Here is a 19,706-nt window from a genome sequence, read left to right on the forward strand (position 1 = left end):
CCATTGTATCTTCCAGACCGAGGTCACAGCAGCACTTGCAGTATAGGTCCTCTCCTGTGGATGATCAGGTCTCAAGTGATTAATCAGATAGAAAATGGCGGTCACGCCCTCGGCGGTGCGTACCGCGGCGGTGCGTACCGCGACTGCCGGCGCACATCGTCATTGGCTCCTGAAACCCATAGGGTTCAATGTTAACCAATGCGGCTTTGCGCCGCGGTCTTCGACCGCCTACCGCCACGGTGTGCCCCGCCAGCGCATTGACCTCACATCCCATTGTCCCACTTCACAGGTCAGGCAGCCGCCATTTCAAGGGCCTACATGGCTTAATTTTGACTGCGACACACAGGCCTAGGCCTTGCATTGCCACACATACACGCCTTTCAACCCATTGCCATTCTTTAACTGTGCAAGCTGTCTGTACGTACCTGTGGTTTACCTGACTCTGTGCTCCATGTTGTCCTTCCTAGGCACGTCCGCTGGGACTTGCGATGAGAAGGAGGAATCCTCGCGTGTACCGACCGCTGGTGGACCTGTCGACAATGGAAGAACGCCATATAATACTTCGATACAGACTTGACCGTGCCACTATCCATGAACTGTGTGCCCAGCTGGAGCCAGCCCTGATGTCCCCCATCCGCCAACCCACAGGGATTCCCCCTCTGGTGCAGGTTTTGTCAGTCCTCCATTTTTTGGCAATTGGGTCATTCCAGACCACAGTGGCCATGTCATCTGGAATGTCTCAGCCTATGTTTTCAAAGATTTTGAGCAGAGTGTTGTCTGCCCTGATGAAACTCATGCAGAGCTACATCATTTTCCCAGAGGAGGGTGACTTGCCTACAGTGAAGGGTGATTTCTATGCCCTTGGACATATCCCCAACATCATTGGTGCCATTGATGGGACCCATGTGGCTTTGGTTCCCCCAAAAGACGATGAGCAGGTGTACAGAAACAGAAAAAGTTATCATTCGATGAATGTCCAGGTGGTCTGTTTGGCTGACCAATACATCTCCCATGTAAATGCCAAGTTCCCAGGGTCAGTGCATGACGCGTATGTGATGCGAAATAGCAGCATCCCCTATGTGATGGAGCAGCTACAGAGACAACGTGTGTGGCTAATAGGTGACTCTGGTTACCCCAACCTGCCTTGGCTACTGACCCCAGTGAGGAATCCCCGGACCAGGGCAGAGGAACGGTACAATGAGGCCCATGGGCGAACTAGGAGGATCATCGAAAGGACCTTTGGCCTACTGAAGGCCAGGTTTAGGTGCCTGCATATGACTGGGGGATCCCTGATGTACTCACCAAAGAAGGTGTGCCACATCATCGTGGCCTGCTGTATGCTTCACAATCTGGCATTGCGACGTCAGGTTCCTTTCCTGCAGGAGGATGGTGCAGATGGTGGTGTTGAAGCAGCTGTGGAGCCTGCGGAGAGTGAAGAGGAGGAAGACTCAGAGGACGACACAGACAACAGGGACAGAGTAATAGAACAGTATTTCCAGTAGCACACAGGTAATAATCACCCATGCCATTTTACATTTCCTGAAAGCCTCCTGCATCTCAACTTTGTCGATTTCCCACCAGACCTATAAACATGATGTTTGATTTTCCCTTCCCTTTTCTGTGCTGTATGAGCCACTGCGTGACCTCGGCTTGGTTGGCCCATGGACTACTGCTAAGTTACCTCGGTATGTGTAATTCACAATGTTAATAATACGTAATTGATATGTAATGTGTCATACATTTGTAAATAAGACAGGCTGAGTCCTGATTGATTTCAGTGCAATGTGTGATTTATTATTAGTGCATAGATATTGGTACATGATAGTGAAACAGTGATGGGTGGGGGTGGAGTAATGTCCATGGCAGAGTCCAGTTCTCAGTCTCACAGGTGCATTGTCCATATGCCTGTGGCAGGATGGAGCAGGGGCAGTTCAAGGTTTGACAGGGTGGCAATGTGGAACAGTGGGAGGACTTCAGGGGGTATGTGATGCTGGCGGGGGACTTGACATCCTACTCTGTCGTTTTTTTTTATCTCAGGCTCCTTTTGCGGGGCGGTTGTTGTTCAGCAGGAGGTGGGGTTCTGGTGGGCTGTCGTTGTGGTGGGGCCTCCTGTCCACTAGCGCCGGCGGAGGTGGTAGGCTGTTCCTGTTCCTGGCTAGTGACAGGGGCCCTGTGTGATGCCACATGGTCCCGAAACGTGTCCTCTATACGGTTCAGGGCCTGGACTATGCTCCCCATAGCGGTTGAGATGTTGCTGAGTTGGTCGCTGAACCCCATGTAGCGTTGCTCCTGCTGTGCCTGGATCTCCTGGAACCTGGCCAGTACCGTCGCCATCGTCTCTTGTGAGTGGTGGTAGGCTGCCATGATGGTGGTGAGGGCCTCTTGGAGAGTGGGTTCCCTGGGCCTCTCCTCCCCCCCCTGTCGCACAGCAGCCCTCCGAGTTGCCCTGTTTCCCTGGGCCTCTGTCCCCTGGACGGTGTGCCCACTCCCACTGCCCCCAGGTCCCTGTTGTTGTTGGGTTGGTGGGTTACCCTGGGGGCCCTGTAGTGGTAGACACACCGCTGCTTGACCTGTCCTAGAGACAGAGGCATGGGCCCGCTGGGTGGGAGCTGTGCTGTTGTTCCCAGAGGGGGTTGGGTCTGCAGTGGCCTGTGTCTGGGTGAGGGGAACCGACTGCCCAGAGGTCCCCGATGGTCCGGGCTGGTCGTCAGGTTCCAGGTCGACAGAGCTGCTGTCATCACTAGGGGCCTGTTCCGGGGGTGGGATGGACATTTCTGGTCCCTCCTGACCGGTGTGTTGTCGTTCGGGTCCTGCATGGGGTAAGAGGGTATGGTTATTGTTTCTGTGTGTGCATTAGCTTGCGTTTTATGGGTGCCCTTGTCCCCCAGTGCTGGCATTCCCTTGGGGGAGGTGTTGTGAGGGTGTTTTGTGGGGGGGGTGATGGGTATGTGCAGTGGTCATGCTTAGGTGATGGGTGTCCATGGTTTAGGGGTGGCATGCAGGGGTTGGTGTTGGGTGGGTTGTGCTGGGGAGACATTCTCAGGGAGGATGTGTGATGGGGGGTTGGGGGTGAGGGTGGGGGTTAGCATGCTGGGGGGGTGAAGTGGTTGGCCTTGTACTTACCAGAGTCCATTCCTCCGTGTACTCCAGCGAGGCCATCAGGATGCAGGATGTTGAGTACCTCTTGCTCCCATGTTGTGAATTCGGGTGGAGTGGGTGGGGGTCCCCCGCCAGTCTTCTGCACTGCGATGTTGTGTCGCGAGACCATCGAGCGCACCTTCCCCCGTAGGTCGTTCCATCGTTTGCGGATGTCCTCTCGATTTCTGGGATGCTGTCCCACCGCGTTGACCCTGTCCACGATCCGCTGCCAGAGCTCCGCCTTCCTTGCTATGGTGGTGTGCTGGACCTGTGAGCCGAAGAGCTGGGGTTCCACTCTTATGATCTCCTCCACCATGACCCGGAGTTCTTGGTCCGAAAAGCGTGGGTGCCTTTGTGGTGCCATGGGGTGGTGTGTATGAGGTGTGGGGTGGTGTATGTGATGATGTGTGTGTTGGTGTGTGGTGCTTTGTGCTTCTATGTGGTGTGTGTGATGTTGCGGTGTGCCTCTGTGTGTCTGGCTCTCTATTCTCTGATGTGTCTCTCTCTCCTTCGTCTCTGGTTTTTGTTGGTAGGGGTTTGTGGGTGATGTGGGTGTGTGTTTTATATGGTATTGGATGTGTGGGAGTGGTGTGTGTATGTGTTTCAGGTGTGTGCCTTTCAAATTGTCCAATGTGGTAGGGGTTTGTAAAGGTGTGTGTATTTTGACCGCGGCGGTGTGTACCGCCAATGGAATACCGCGGTTGAATGACCGCCGCGTCGATTTGCGGGTCATAATGGGATGGGCGTATTTCTGTTGGCGTGGCAGTGGAGGTTTGGTCTTCTCCAGTTTACCGCTGGCCGCTGATGTGGCGGACTGCAGTGGAGGGCGGATTTTCGGAGGTTTTGCAGTTGTGGGTCAGAATGTCCGTGGCGGCTGACCGCGGCCGCGGCGATATTGTGGCGGCCTTCTGACCGTCGGTAAGCGGCTTTTACCGCCGAGGTCAGAATGACCCCCTTTGTCTTTTACGAATGATTATCCTAGGTTGAGAGAAAAACCGATTGAGTGGTATCAACAGACAGATAGATTCGTGAAGCTTGCAAAATGTCTCTGGGAAGACTTAAATACCTTGTTTGAGATTATTGTTCCGCCAGACTTGTGGCTCGAGTGTAAGAGAGGGGTAGATTGGCCCACAAAAGAACCAGCAAGGGATAAAGTGACTGGAGCACCTTCTGAAGAGGTGATGAAATATTATCATAGAGTAATTGAGTTTTTGAAACAAAAGGTGTCGCCGAAGGTGACTGATTGGCAGAAAATCGACCGGACCTCTCAAGAGGTTAAAGAGTCAATACATGCATATTATGAAAGGTTGTTGAAGGCATTCAAACATTACAGTGGTACTGAAACAATTGAACCGAAGGACATGAATCATCTTGTGTTTAGATTCGTCGAAGGGCTGAGACCGGAGGTCAGCCAAATGATTAAAAATCATTTGATTTGTTGGCAAGCTAAACCGATTGATGAAGTATTACAGTACGTGAAATACTGTAGTGACGAAATTGAGTTGAAGCAGAAAAAGTTGAAGGAGAAAGTGATGGTGATGCAGATAAGGGCTGCACAGGCTGGAATACAGAGAAATGGTGTTCAGCAAATGATACAACAACAACCGCACTTGAATGGTGTGTTTCAGGCACAGCCGAGAGGTAGAGGTCGAGGGTTTGTGAACCGTGGTTCAGACATGAATAATGTTGTTATTCAAAATGATGGTCAAGGAGTGAAAAAGATGTCACCATGTCATGCGTGCGGGGGCGTGGGACATTGGAAACGGGATTGTCCGAATATAATGCAGGATGGTACGGTTCAGCAGAGTATTAATGCCGGTACACTACAAAATTCACGAGGTCCAAGAATGAGATACCAGAATCAGAACTATCAAAATAATTTGGTGCAAATGTCAGGGGCGCAACCTATGCAGCAAATGCAAATGCCACATTTCCAAACAGTGTCAGTACAACCAATACAAAAGCAGATCCCTATGGTGCCTAGACAGCAAATGCAGTTACCACTAGCTCCGATGGGACAGCAACAGGTGACGCTTCCTCAACAGGTCACAGGTCAGGTAACAAACCAAAACAACACTGTACAACAATTCCCATTACGAGGTGAAAATGACATGAATGAGGATTGGTCAGATGACAGCTCAGACAGTGAAGAGTGCAGACTCGCAGCATCCTTAGAGGTAGACCAGAGAGGCCCATATGTGGAGGGAAAAGTAATGGGCTACAAAGTTTCATTTTTAGTCGATACAGGAGCCACACGATCTACGGTTCGCCGTGCAGAGGTCCCAAAATTACCTCTCTCAGGGCGTACCATACGAGTGGTTGGTGTGGCTAACCAGTACCTGACTAATCTAATCACTGACCCAGTGCAGGTTGAAATTGGAAATTTCCAGGGCCTGCATAGATTTGTTGTATGCGACTCAAGCCCCGTATCCTTACTAGGAAGAGACTTATTATGCAAAACCAAATGTTTGATTACCTGTTCCAATGATGGAATAGAGGTACAGACAAACAGTGATGATGAGGGAGATGAGGGTCAACTCATAGAAGAAGGAGGAGAGATAAATGAAGATTACCCTCTAATTACTCTTTTTCCAGTGTTTACCTTGATCGATCTACCTGCTGATCTGCAAGGATCGGTAACAGAAAAGGTGTGGGATTTGACTGGAAAGGAGGTTGGATTAATCAAGGGAGTAGGTCCAGTCAAGGTGCAGATAAAGCCGAATGCAGTGTTCCCACAAGTGTCACAATATCACATGACTCAGGATGTCCTTATTGAAGTGACACAGATAATTGCGGATTTTCTCAGACAGGAAGTTTTGAAAGAGGTCCTGAGCAGTCCGTGTAACTCTCCAATTATGGGTTTGAGAAAACCCTGTGGAAAATTTCGAATTGTGCAGGATTTGAGAAAAATAAACGAAATTGTGATAAAATGCTGCCCTGTGGTTCCCAACCCAGCGGTAATAATGTTCCAAGTTCCTTGTGATGCTCAATGGTTTACTGTAGTAGACCTGTCACAGGCATTTTTTTCAATACCGCTACATGAGGATAGCCAATTTTTGTTCAGCTTCAAATTCCTGGATAAGGTGTACAGTTGGTGCAGAATCCCTCAAGGGTTTTCTGAGTCACCATCCATCTTTAATCAGATATTAAAGAAGGATCTGGAACCTCTTGTGCTGCCTTTTAATTCAACTCTTGTGCATTACATTGATGACTTGTTGATTGCATCCAAAACCAGAGACAGTTGTAAATATGATACTATTGCATTGTTGAACCATTTGGGAAAGAATGGGCATAATGTGTCACCTAAGAAACTCCAATACTGTCAGAAAGAAGTAAAATATTTGGGGCATTTAATTGAGACAGGATCCCAAAGGATATCAAAAGAGAGAATAACAGCTGTCATACAGATGAATCCCCAACAACAAAAAGAGATGTCAGGATGTTTTTGGGAATGGTGGGTTATTGCCGTCAATGGATACCCAACTTCTCAATCATCGCAAAACCCTTAGTAAAACTGACAGGAAAAGAAGTTAAGGATGAACCATACACAATCACATTGACAAAAGAAGAGCTTGAGTCATTTATAGAGCTGAAAGAGTGCATGTGCAGGGCTCCAGCATTAGGAATGCCTGATTATGAGAAACCATTTTTGTTGTTCTGTCATGAACGTGATGCTTGTTCTTTGTCTGTTTTAACACAGGTCCATGGAGATGCAAATCGCCCTGTAGCATATTTCTCAGCTACTTTGGACCCTGTCGCAGCAGCCTTACCGGGTTGTTTGCGAGCAGTCGCAGCAGTTGGTCAAAGCCTTTCACAATGTGAGGGCATAGTCATGGGATACCCTTTGACAGTATTGGTTCCACATTCTGTTGAAATTCTGCTGACACGAACTAAGACACAACACATGACAAATGCACGACTTACCAAATATGAGACAATTATTCTGGGGTCACCCAATTTTACATTGAAAAGGTGCACTGTGCTTAACCCGGCAACCCTACTTCCCAATGAGAATACAGAAATAAAAGACGGGGAAGAGTTTGAGCATGATTGTCTGGAGGTGACTGAGCTCAGTACCAAACCTCGCTCAGATATAAAAGATACCCAGTTAGCGGAAAACGATTGCATTATGTTCGTTGATGGGTCCTGCCTAAGAGATTCAACAGGAACATTGAGAGCTGGTTATGCAGTATGTACCATATCTGGCATAGTTGAGGCCTCCTGGCTCGAGAAAGTGTTTTCTGCACAGGTGGCAGAATTGATAGCTCTCACAAAAGCATGCCATGCTGCTGTAAATCTGAAAGTCACAATCTATACAGACAGCAGATACGGATTTGGAATTGTACATGATTTTGGTCAACTCTGGTCACAGAGAGGGTTCATGACATCCTCTGGTTCACCAGTGAAAAATGGAGAACAAATAAGAGATTTGTTACATGCGATTCAGTTGCCTCTTGAAATTGCCGTGGTGAAGTGCAGTGCTCACACCAGATCACAAGACTTTGTGTCAATGGGGAATGGTTATGCAGACCAAGTTGCCAGATTTTGTGCATTAAACTGTATATCTTTTCAGGAGCAGTGGGAACTGTTACCACAACCTGAGAACGATACAACCTTAAGCCTAGCATTACGAGTGGTTGATACTTTAGATGAATTAAAGACACTACAAACCCATGCTAGTAAAGAAGAAAAACGTTCCTGCCAGAAAATGCAGTGTGTACAAAGAGCAGATGATATTTGGGTATCAGAAGAGGGAAAACTGGTTTTGCCGAACAGTCTTCTGTCACAATTTGCCCGACTGTATCATGGGCAGGCACATTTAGGAAGAGATGCCATGATCAGATCCTTTAAGATTGATTGGTTCAATCCAAAATTCAGACATGCCGCAGAAATTACTTGTCACAGGTGCGTCATCTGTCAACAGATGAACGCTGGAAAAGGAACTGTGGTAATTTTGAGCCACATTGGGAGAGCTGGTGGTCCATTTAATAAAATTCAAATGGATTTCATTGAAATGCCTGTTTGAGGAGGTTTGAAGTACGTGTTGGTGATTGTGTGTGTTTTTAGCCATTGGATTGAGGCATACACCACACGTAGGAACGACAGTCTTACAGTTGCAAAGCTGCTACTAAGAGAATTAATACCCAGGTTCGGGTTTCCGGTTTCTATAGAATCAGATAGGGGAAGACACTTCGACAATGAGGTGATTAAACTTCTGTGTGCCGCACTCAACATTGAACAAAGGCTGCATTGTAGCTATCGCCCTGAAGCCTCAGGACTAGTCGAGCAGATGAATGGTACTTTGAAATCGAGAATAGCAAAAATGTGTGCAGCAACAAACATGAAGTGGCCAGATGCATTACCTCTAGTGCTGATGTCTATGAGAAACACGCCAGATAAGAAAACAGGATTGTCCCCACATGAAATCCTCATGGGCAGAGCAATGAGGTTACCGGCGGTACCTGCAAATGCACTAGTGAATATTACAGATGATATGGTGTTGGATTACTGCAAAAGTTTGGCTGATGTGATTCGCTCTTTCTCTCACCAGGTGGAAGCTAACACGTTACCACCAATCGGCGAACCAGGACACTCTCTGCAAGCTGGAGATTGGGTGGTTGTCAAGAAGCATGTAAGAAAATCGTGTCTTGAGCCGCGTTGGAAAGGGCCATATCAAGTGATATTGACGACTACTACTGCTGTGAAGTGTGCTGGAGTTCCCAACTGGATACATGCCAGTCATACAAAAAAGGTAACGTGTCCTGTTGAAGAGGAACTTGAAAATTCCGGTACACCAACTTCAAGAGGAGAAGTCTCAGAGTCAGAGATCAGTCAAGAAAGATCCGAGACTGCAGGAGAGCCCGCTGAGAACAGCCGTGTCCCTCAAACTATCAGTGAGTTCGAGAGAGGTGACGGAGTGCCAATCTCAGTGGAGGCAGCAGGAGAACAAAGGCAAGGAGAGGTTCTCCCAGAAGCAGACGAATACAGTTCAGAACCTGAATACAGTATCGAACAGGAAGGAGAGAGAGACGGAGAAGTGGTAAATTTAAACCAGAACGAATCAGAATCTTCCGAACAAATCCCAAGCTTATCAGGAGAAAACACCATATCACAAGAGGAGGGTGCTGTTCAGCGTCCTGAAGGAAAACACCGAAACAAGACACATAGAGGTGATAAATGGCCAGAAAAGTCACCTTTTAGAATAAGAGAATTAACAAACGAGGCAATAATAGAAGAAAGCGATGCCTCACAGGCAGATGATCTGAGTGAAGGGGAACAGCAAGGTGAATGAAGAATAAAAAGAAAAAGAATAGCAAACCGAAGGTACACAGGTCCTGAATGGGCATATGCTACAACTTCTGAATGGCAACAAGAATTCTTAGCATTCTGTTTTGATCGAGAAGTGCCAGGCCAATACTACGGTACCTGAAGAGAAACTATAAAAGAAAAGAAAAAAAAAATTAAACTTGTTAAAATTAAAGAAAGAGACTTTATAAACTTACCGGAAAGAGACATTAAACCTGGATTTGATATCAAGAAACAGAATTACGACAAGCTGCTAAACCTGAATTGACAAGAAAAGGTCCCGGAGTGAGAGAAGACGCTGTAAATACGCAGAAAGAGTTTTCCATCTTGAGTTGATTGTTGATCTACTATTCTGATTCTATACAAACATGGCTTATAGTAACAAAGGAAGTAAGGTGTGTGGTTGGTTAGGATTTGTGGTAGGTGTTGTATGTGCAATAATGATTGTAGGAGTGATTGTAGGAATGCCGTGGAGAGAGAAAGAAACTATTAACGCAACTTCAAAACCAGAGACTACTACTATTACTAATAAATTATCACTGTGGGAAAAATTTGAGCAAGATGCTAGACATCTGCATGAGGGAACAAATACGAAAGGGGAACTTTCTACTAATGTCTTCTATCGCTTATTAAATGAGTATGTGGAAACTATGGATACGAAAGATTGTTATGTGTGCACTAAAATTCCTTCATCTGTGCAGGAGGGAGTTACTTATCATAGCCTCCCTCTTACTTATGGGATTAGTTGTAGTTTGCTACTAACAAGATTCTATAATCAAGAGCATGTACAATACTTTTATTCAAATCTGGATGTTGTGTTTTCTTTTGTGCCTGTAATTGAATTTTTGAATAAGCTAGCTAAAGAACACGATATTAAACTAGTTAGAGGATTCTTTGAGCCGACACTCACATTTGGAACTGCTTACGCACATCGAAATAACCTGACTTGCTTATTGTCTTCAGTAGAGAAAAGCTTTTTAGACCACACAGATGATAGACGCAAAGCATTAAAGGAGAAATTAGAAAAAGGCTTAGAAAAACGTACTTATGCAAATGATTATGCTTACACAGCAATTAAAACCCAAGGCAAATTAGCTATAGATGCATTGCACGTAGGTAGGCTATGTATATACAGACCAAAATCTGATCAAGATAATTTGTTTGTGGAAACGAGTGAATGTAGACATGTGTTTTTGTTTCAGAGTAAATGGACCTTCATGTTAAATGGACAAGACCCAGCGATTCCTGGAATCTATTACATCTTCGGGTTAAACGCATATTACCGTCTCCCAAAGGGATGGTATGGGACATGTTACTTGGGAATAGTTTTCCCAAAGATATACCAGATTGATGACTTAAAACAAATACCTAAATCTTCTGAAATACAACATTCTAGACAGAAACGAGAATCAGTGGCTGCTATCATTGGTGACATATTTGGAGCAATAATCCCATCAGCTGGGGTTATCTTAAATTCTATGAAAATTCAAAAGTTGTCTACTATTGTGGATAACACGCTGACAAATTTCACAGGAGCAATACTATTGATGGATACTGAACTTGCTGCAGAAAGAGCAATGACTCTTCAAAATCGGCTTGCTTTAGACATTCTTTTAGCAAAGAATGGAGGTGTGTGCAAAATGCTTAATAAACGTCACTGCTGTTCATATATACCTGATAACAGTAAGAAAATTAGAAGTATACTTACTAACCTGACTAGAGATAGTACAGATTTGAAGGATCTAAAAGAACCAGGTGTTTGGGAGAAATTTGGAAAAGGAATTGCCCGAGTGGGAAGCTGGTTTACCAACATTTGGAATGGGGTACTTGCAAAAATTATGATGGGATTATTAATTGTTCTGATTTGTTTATTGGGATTTTGGGGAATATGCAAAAATAATGATAAAGTGAAAAGAAATTGGACTAAAAGAACCAAAAGAAACGAAGAAAGCGAAAGAGAGAAAATGTTCAATGAAATGTGGGAAAGCTCACATAAAGGGCAAGATGTTGAAATGCGCATTATGCGCAAGGTGAAAAACTGAAGATCAAGGATTGTGTGATGACGAGCGTCATCAGAGGAGGGACTGAGAGAGCGTAGCTTAAATAATATATATTATAGACGTGAAACACTTACATTTGACAATGCAATATTAATAATTAATGATTGAATTGTATTAATAAAAATTGTGATTTACTCATTTATGAACACTAATGCTGAATTAATAATAATAATCCTCCGATTATATGTATTATTACGATCAAAACTGTTTTCATTAGAACTCGTATATCTTAAGTTAGCGTGAGTCAAGCAAAGCTGTGTAGCTCTCATATTAAAGCGTATTCTTCTGTCTCTTCAGTGTGCGGACTTGCAAACGACCATGACCCAGCTATTGTTCTTTCTGTATTTGTTAGTAACATGAAGGAATTTTCTCATCCGCATGCTAGCAGCTTTTAGTATAAAATTATGTGCTTCGAAACATTGATGGACACTTCCAAGGACAATGAGACGAGGGAAAGAGAACTTTTAACCTGAGACGTGTGCCAAGATGGTGAAGTAACCCCGGATATGCCACCTACGAAATGTCGATTATGAAGACCAATTAGAAGACGAGCTAATATCAAGAAATGACAAATGCATTACTTAATGTATAATTTGATTGGTTACCAATAGTGAGGTATAGTTATTAACCAATAGAATTTTGGGGGAATGTATTACGAAAAGGGGATAAAAACTCATGACACGAGAGACGAGTGGGATTAGGTAGGGAATGATATCGATTGCATCCAGAAACTCTGTCACTCTATATGGTGATTTGAGACTTAGACAAAATCATCCTAGCCCATAGACTGCCCTATTACACTTTCCTCCTTATGAGGAAAGTGTCCTTTGCCTCTAATTTAGATAGCTTGACGGTGAACTAACTGATGTCCTGAAGACGAAGACTGATCCTGTATGCTGACCTATCTCGAGGAGGGTAATTATATTGCTAACGGAAATCTATTTGCCTTTTCTTTCTAGGTACCAACTGCTGTATGTTTTGATTAGAGACCTTAGTTAGATGTTTTCCAAATTGGTGTTCAAATTGTTTTGCATGAAGCCCAACATGCTAATGCTAATCAGAGGTTAGACGAGGTATCCATTTGACTGACAAACTAACGTGACTGACGTGATGCTATGCTGAACTAGTATCTTAGAACATTCGATGTATTGTGATCTGGTTATACCCATCTGATTATCTATGCTACTGATTTTTGCATTCTTGAAAACTTACTGTGGTTGTCATCTTGTAACTGTACTTATATGCTTCCTGGCTTTGAGATTAATGCAGTTGCTACTAAATTGTAATCAATAGGGAATAAAACTCATAAAACTTCATTAAGGTGTGGTTATTCATGACTGAAAGGTCATGGGTGCGCCGAATGTTTATTAATGACTAAAGTAAGATATAATTTAATGTTAACTATTGACAATGTTATTGACATATTGATTGATATATTGATTAGTTATCTCGTCCTACGGTGTCTCACCACTGGGCCCAAAGATTCATTGTCCTAAAACGAGTCCTGATGTGTATAAATTAACATAGACGGACGCGTTAACAGTGGTCTAATAGACAAGAGCTGCTTACTTTGGAACTGTTAGCTAGAGGGCTGACGTTGACTGAACATCCTGTCATTCTGGACAATTCACTCAATTTCCTAGTTCCTGGAAAAAACAAACCTGACCTTGTGGAAATAATTTGGTGCTTACCTAAAGCACTCTAACGCCTTCTGGCCAAAAAAACCATCGTTAGGAGGTCATTGGCAGTACCAATACAGGTTATGAAGGAGCGCAATACTTCATATTTTTCTTCTCTGCATACTTTGCCACCAATAAAAACCTGAATTGTGGTTTGTGAAAAATGGGCCGAGAAAAAACGTGGTAATTGGTGTGCAAGCATTGATTACTGTGGTTATTTCTCTTTTCCGAGTACAAAACTTAGATTGGATTGGTAACTGAAGTAACGATGGTACAGGAGTCAGCAAGTAGTTTCATCAGTGACCAGTTGGCTCTGATTCCAGGGCGAACTGACTCAGTAAACTAGAATCCTTGCCAACCACTCAGTCTGTCCATGCGGGCCAAATTCCAACATAAACGCTCTGAAAGGAATGAGAGCAGCCCGAGAATAATCTGTGACCATGTGCATCTTGTATCAGAATAAAAATTAGAATCACTGGTGACACTTGTTCCATATTCGACATCTATTTCATGACTTGATCTAACTTCCCTAGTGCTTTCACTAGGTTGTATCCATCGTGTCCAGTTAGAATCAGGCTTAAAGCCTGTCCTATGCCTAATGATGTCATGCTGTGGTATGAGTCTAACTAAATACTGTCTGTTCCATCAGCCTTTATTATCTAAAAAAAACTCACCCTTTGCCAACCCTGGAGGTTCTTGTAGGGGAAGAAAAAAAGACTCTTCTTTTTTTACGACTCCTGTTTTTTTGATCAACACATAGGCCCTCATTACAACCATGGCGGTAAATCCCGCTTTCCGCTGTGCAGAAGACAGCCAACATACCGCTGCGGCCACGGAATTCCGCTACAGGTATTAAGACCCACGTCTCAGAATCTGCCACAATACAGACACCCACACAAGTCCGCCACACCAAAGGTCAGTGACAAACTGGCGATAACAAAACCTACACCATCATGCCCACAGGAATACGCCCACACTATCATGACCCACACACACATTTACAAAACACAACCACATTGGACAATTCGAAATACACACACCTGATACACATACACACACCACACCCACACAACCAATCCAATATAAAGCAGCACACACCCACATCACCCACAAACCCTTACAACCAAAACTTTGAAAGAAGGACAGAGAGAGAGACTACCTAAAACAACAGCAGCATCCACAGACACACAACACCATCACTTACACAACATCCATGCACCTCAAACAACACACACCAACACATCCCCTCACATATCACAACAGACACCATCTTACCCTCACACCCATCACCCCAACAACCCACAGATACCCCACTAACACAACCCACACATCCCAAAACCAAGCCCTGCATGTAACAACAATGCACGGACACCCATCACCAAAGCATGTCCAGTAGAGAGACTCATTAAGTAAAACAATACATCAGTCTCCTACATATTCCTAAACGAAACTAATTTTCAAAAAGCAATTTTACTGATATTCAAAAAAATATTTTATTAATCATCCAAATATATCTACAAATGTGTATATATACATATTCATTTTCAAACTGTACAATTCCTAAAGTAAACTATCAAACACCTGTCCACTCAAAAGACCCTCAAAACACTGAACATATAGATAAACTTATCAAGACTAGACAAACAAATACACATAGCACAAACATATAAACAAATACTAAAACATTTCAAAGACAGACCAATTCATCAACAATCTTTTGTAATCAACAAATACATATAAAAAAATCTCGAATCTGAAAATTGAATATATAACAAATTAAAGCATCATGCCCATATCCCAAATAATGAGGTTAAACTCATAAAAAGTACATAACAATTTTATAAATCAAAATTAACATCAGAAGATGCTTCTTCATCAATTGGTAGATCCTCCTAATTGCAAAATTGATAGATCATCTTTACTGTGCCTTAGTAAGAAATCAGAACTGCCATCAGAACTGCCGACGAGCGTTTCGGTGGACTTGCATTTCCAAATATGTTTATAATATTGCCGACCACCTTCATCAGGGCACTACATCACATGCTGCGCACTGCGTCGTCTTTTTTAATCTGTACATAGATTAGAGACTGAATAATTACTTATATACCAAGAAGATGTCACATGATATGTGCTTATGTTTGATCTGTACTCATGAGTAGAGTCCAGTTTACATAAGTGTGGGGAACAGTCGAAACCACCCCGTGCTGATACCGTATAACATGCAAAAAACACTCCAAGCCACGTGCTGAATGAAGAAATATAAAAGTGACCACCATCTCCAATTTAAAATCAAATAGAAAATCATTTGACATAGAAAAATTACATAATGTACCTGATGGTAATAAAGATCCCAATCAAGGGAAAACTGCTGCTATTCTAAGGGGACCGGAGGCCGAAGAACTGAAAACTGTAACCAAACATTGTTTGGGAGAAAAAAAGATGGACACCGATAAAACCGACGCTTTAAAATTCTAAGGAACGCCATTGACAAGGAATTTATACCCAGCGAAAGCATACCTTTACAAATTGATCATACGCTGTCTAATCGATACGGACGAGCCGAACTGCAGTCACTTTCAAACACAATAACGAAAAAACGCTACCTGGATGCCCAATGTTAAATGTTTGAAAGTATGGAAATAAACAAGGGACAAAAGCCCCTCTATATGTTGCAGAAATACAAGAGAAATCAGCGGCCATCTTGGAAGGGGGTAGTTCACTATACAGAACATTGATAAACCCATACAACAACAAATAGCTGCGGCCACCCACCAAACGAACATATAATCTAACATAATCACAGAACCTAAATTCTACAAATACCTATCGTGAACACTAAAATGAACAATTAACTAAAAACACCTACCAAAAAACAAAATCAAAATCAAAATAGTCACGAGGCCTCAATTTGAAATAATGCCTATAGAGACTGGAAAGATCGTGACTCAAGAAATGACAACCTGACTACCTGCTCACAGGGCATTATGCCAAGGGATGTCTTCGTTCAAACCCCTTTTCAAGGAATCTAAAAAGAATATCCAAAACACCTCCTTCTTTTTTCTAAGTCTCTCAGAGAACAAATCATTCCTTGCAGTTATTTTTTCCATAATGGTCCATCTAATTTCTTCTTCTTTATGATTCAATGTTACCCAATGTGTGACCAGGGTAGCATTAAGTTTCTGAGTTCTATTAGATGATTTGTGTTCAGACAGTCTCACCCTAAATTTCCTTGCTTTCTTACCAACGTAACCTAGATTGCACGGACATATAATGAGGTAGATCACATTTTTGGATCTACAATTGGTCATAGAGTTAAGGGCAATCGTTTTTCCGTTATAGATAACATTTTTAGAAACTATTGCCGTATCACAGGCATGACAGTTGCCACATTTAAAATGACCTTTAATGGGATCCAAACCTGTGATTGATCTTTGTTTCGTTTCTTGAGGACAGGAGACCGCAGATTGAACTAAGATATTGCACAAGTTTTTATTTCTCTTGAACGCAAATAATGGTTTCTCTAAATGTACAGAATCCTCACTCGTATTCAAAATGTGCCATTCTGAATTGATGATTTTACGAATTCTCTCATTTAGACTGGAATGGTGAATCACACATGCTAGCCTATCACTATTCTTATGCTTGTTGCCCTGAAACAGTGATTCAAGATTGTAATACTTCACTCTCTTGAGCGAATCTTTGATCACTTTCAAGGGGTAGCCTCTCTGTTGTAGTTTGTCTGAAAGGACCTCCGCATGTTCAACAAAATCTTTCATTTCTGTGCAATTCCTTCTCAAATGCAGAAACTGGGAAAAGGAATGGCCTGTCTTTGACTCCTGGGGTGGAAACTATCATAATGTAGAAGGGTATTTCGTGCTGTGGGTTTAGTAAAAAGGGACTCCAGAAGGCGTCCATCCTGATGTTTGATATAAACATCTAGAAACTCCACCTGGTTGTGATACCACTTCATAAAAAATTTAAAATTATCATCACAGAGGTTTAGCCATAAGAAAAGTTCATTCAGTTCTTGTTCACCTCCTCTCCAGATGAAAAAAACGTTGTCTATGTATCTACACCATAGATGGATGTTTTCGAAAAACGGAGCAATTTCATTATAGATGTGTCTCTTCTCAAAAGATCCTACATATAGGTTTTCTACACTAGGAGCGCACGCAGCACCCATACTAACTCCCTTGATTTGTTGGTAAACCGTTCCATTGAACTCAAAGTAGTTGTTAAATAGAACTATCTTAAGACATTCTAGAATGAATGAATGGAGAGGATCTGGGCCCAGGTCTGCAAAGAAAGCCTTGACGCAGTCAAGTGCCTGTTGTTGGGGAATGTTAGTATATAAAGACTCTAAGTCCACTGTGACCAGTATTTCTCGTTTGGAATCAAAATCTAATCATTCAAGTTTAGAGATGAACTGTCCTGTGTCTCGAACATACGAAGGTAACTGTATCACTAATGGTTCCATAAAAAGTTTCAACGTATTGAGACAGCGGTTCAATCGCTGAACCAATGGTGGATACAATGGGGCGTAACGGAGGATCTAAAGAGTTCTTATGTACCTTAGGGAGTCCGTATATAATGGGAAATCTGGTATATTTTGGAGTGAGAAACTGAAAACTCTTTTTTACAGTTAAAACCCAAATCCAGTGCATTACTGCTCTTAACTTTAATCTCTCTTTTAATCTGGAACTCCGGGTCACCAGATACTGCTCTATAGAATTTAGAACATGAGAGCATATTCAACATCTTCTCAATGTAATGGGTTGTATCCAGGACCACAACGCACCTCCTTTATCACATGGTTTTATCGTGATCTTACTTATTCATATTAAACTTACATTCAGGGGTGTGTTTGAACATGTTCTCAAATTTTTGTATCACAGCTTTCTCAAAAATGGCCACTTCTGGGCCTAACTAATCAATGCTGGGAACAAAAGATGATGGAGGTTTCAAGCCTGATCTGCTGGTGTCTGGTGGAGAGGAAGATGAGAGGAAGTATTTCTTAAGACAAATGCTCTAAAGAAAGCCTGCAGGTTTCTCATGAATTCAAATCTGCTAATATGTGTATAAGAAACAAATGATAGGCCTTTCGCTAACAGATGCTCAGAGGCACTGTCTAAAACAATCGTGCTCAGATTGAAAATGGGAATGTTGACTAATCTCTCCAGTATTGCTTGTGTCTGGTCTGTAAGAAGTGGGGTGATGGATCTGAATTTGGAGGTCTGTTCCCTCGATTTTGTCGAAACCTGGGTCTGAAGTTGTGTCTTCTGTTCCCTAAAAAATGAGTACTGGGCTGGTAGTAATCAGATTGATCTTGTCTGTTACCATATGCATCAAAGTGATGGGAGCTGCCCTCACCTTCGAGAGACTCACTCATGCCCCAAAATCACCAATCACACAAGGGCCATGACAATAATGCAAGCACAGGAGTAGAGTGTCACTCACCCACTGCACAAGATGGCACACACAGATACAATAACTATGCATTTACACCCCAACAGGACCCCTACCCAAAGTCAACTGACAGGAGGTGCCAGACATATCCAGTCCCCCCACAGAAGAGGTCCACAGTGACAACAGCAGCTCTGCACGCCTGGATCAAGATGACCAGCCCGGCTCATCAGGGACCTCGGGACAGTCGGTTCCCCTGACACAGTCACAAACCACCACTGAACATCCCCCTGCAGGAAACACCACCACAGCACCCACCCAGCAGGCCCATACCTCTGTCCCCAGGACACGTCAATCAGCAGTGTGTCCACCACTACAGGGAACCCAAGCAACCCCACTAACACAGGACGATCAGGGACCTTGGGGCAGTGGCAGTGGGCACACAGTTCAGGGGACAGAGGCACAGGAAAACAGGGAAGCTGGGAGGACTGCTGTGTGACAGGGGGAGGACAGGCCCAGGGAACCGGCACTCCACGAGGCACTCTCCAACATCAAGGGAGCTTACCACCATTCCCAGGAGACCACGGGCACGGTACTGGCCAAGTTTCAGGAGACCCAGCGGCTGCAGGAGGAACACTACCTGGGGATCAGGGAGGACTTGAAGTCCATCAACACCACCCTGGTCACCATTGCAGGGGTGCTGGCAGACCTTCTCAACACCAGGAGGGACACATTGGCACACCAACAGGCCCCGGACACTAGCCTGGACGATGAACAGCCCTTCACTTCCGCCGACACTCGTGGCCAGGAGGCACCACCACAGGACCAACAGGCCACCATCACCCCAGCCCCTGCAGATGGAGAACCACCCCGCAAACAGTCCCTGAGATCCAGGAACAAGACAGAGAATATTGCCAAGACCCCCGGCAGAAAATAAGACCCCCCTGAATGTCACCCTTCTGTCCCACTTTGTCACCTTGTACACCTTAAACTGCCATTGCTCCACTTCCTATGCCCCTTTGGAACATGCACCTGTGAAACACATAGACTGGACTCTGCCGTGGACATTCCTCCACCATCACCCCAGCCCATTTTACAACCCCCTCCACTTATTTGCACA

Source organism: Pleurodeles waltl, chromosome 3_1, assembly GCF_031143425.1.
Source record: "Pleurodeles waltl isolate 20211129_DDA chromosome 3_1, aPleWal1.hap1.20221129, whole genome shotgun sequence".
Taxonomy (NCBI): domain Eukaryota; kingdom Metazoa; phylum Chordata; class Amphibia; order Caudata; family Salamandridae; genus Pleurodeles; species Pleurodeles waltl.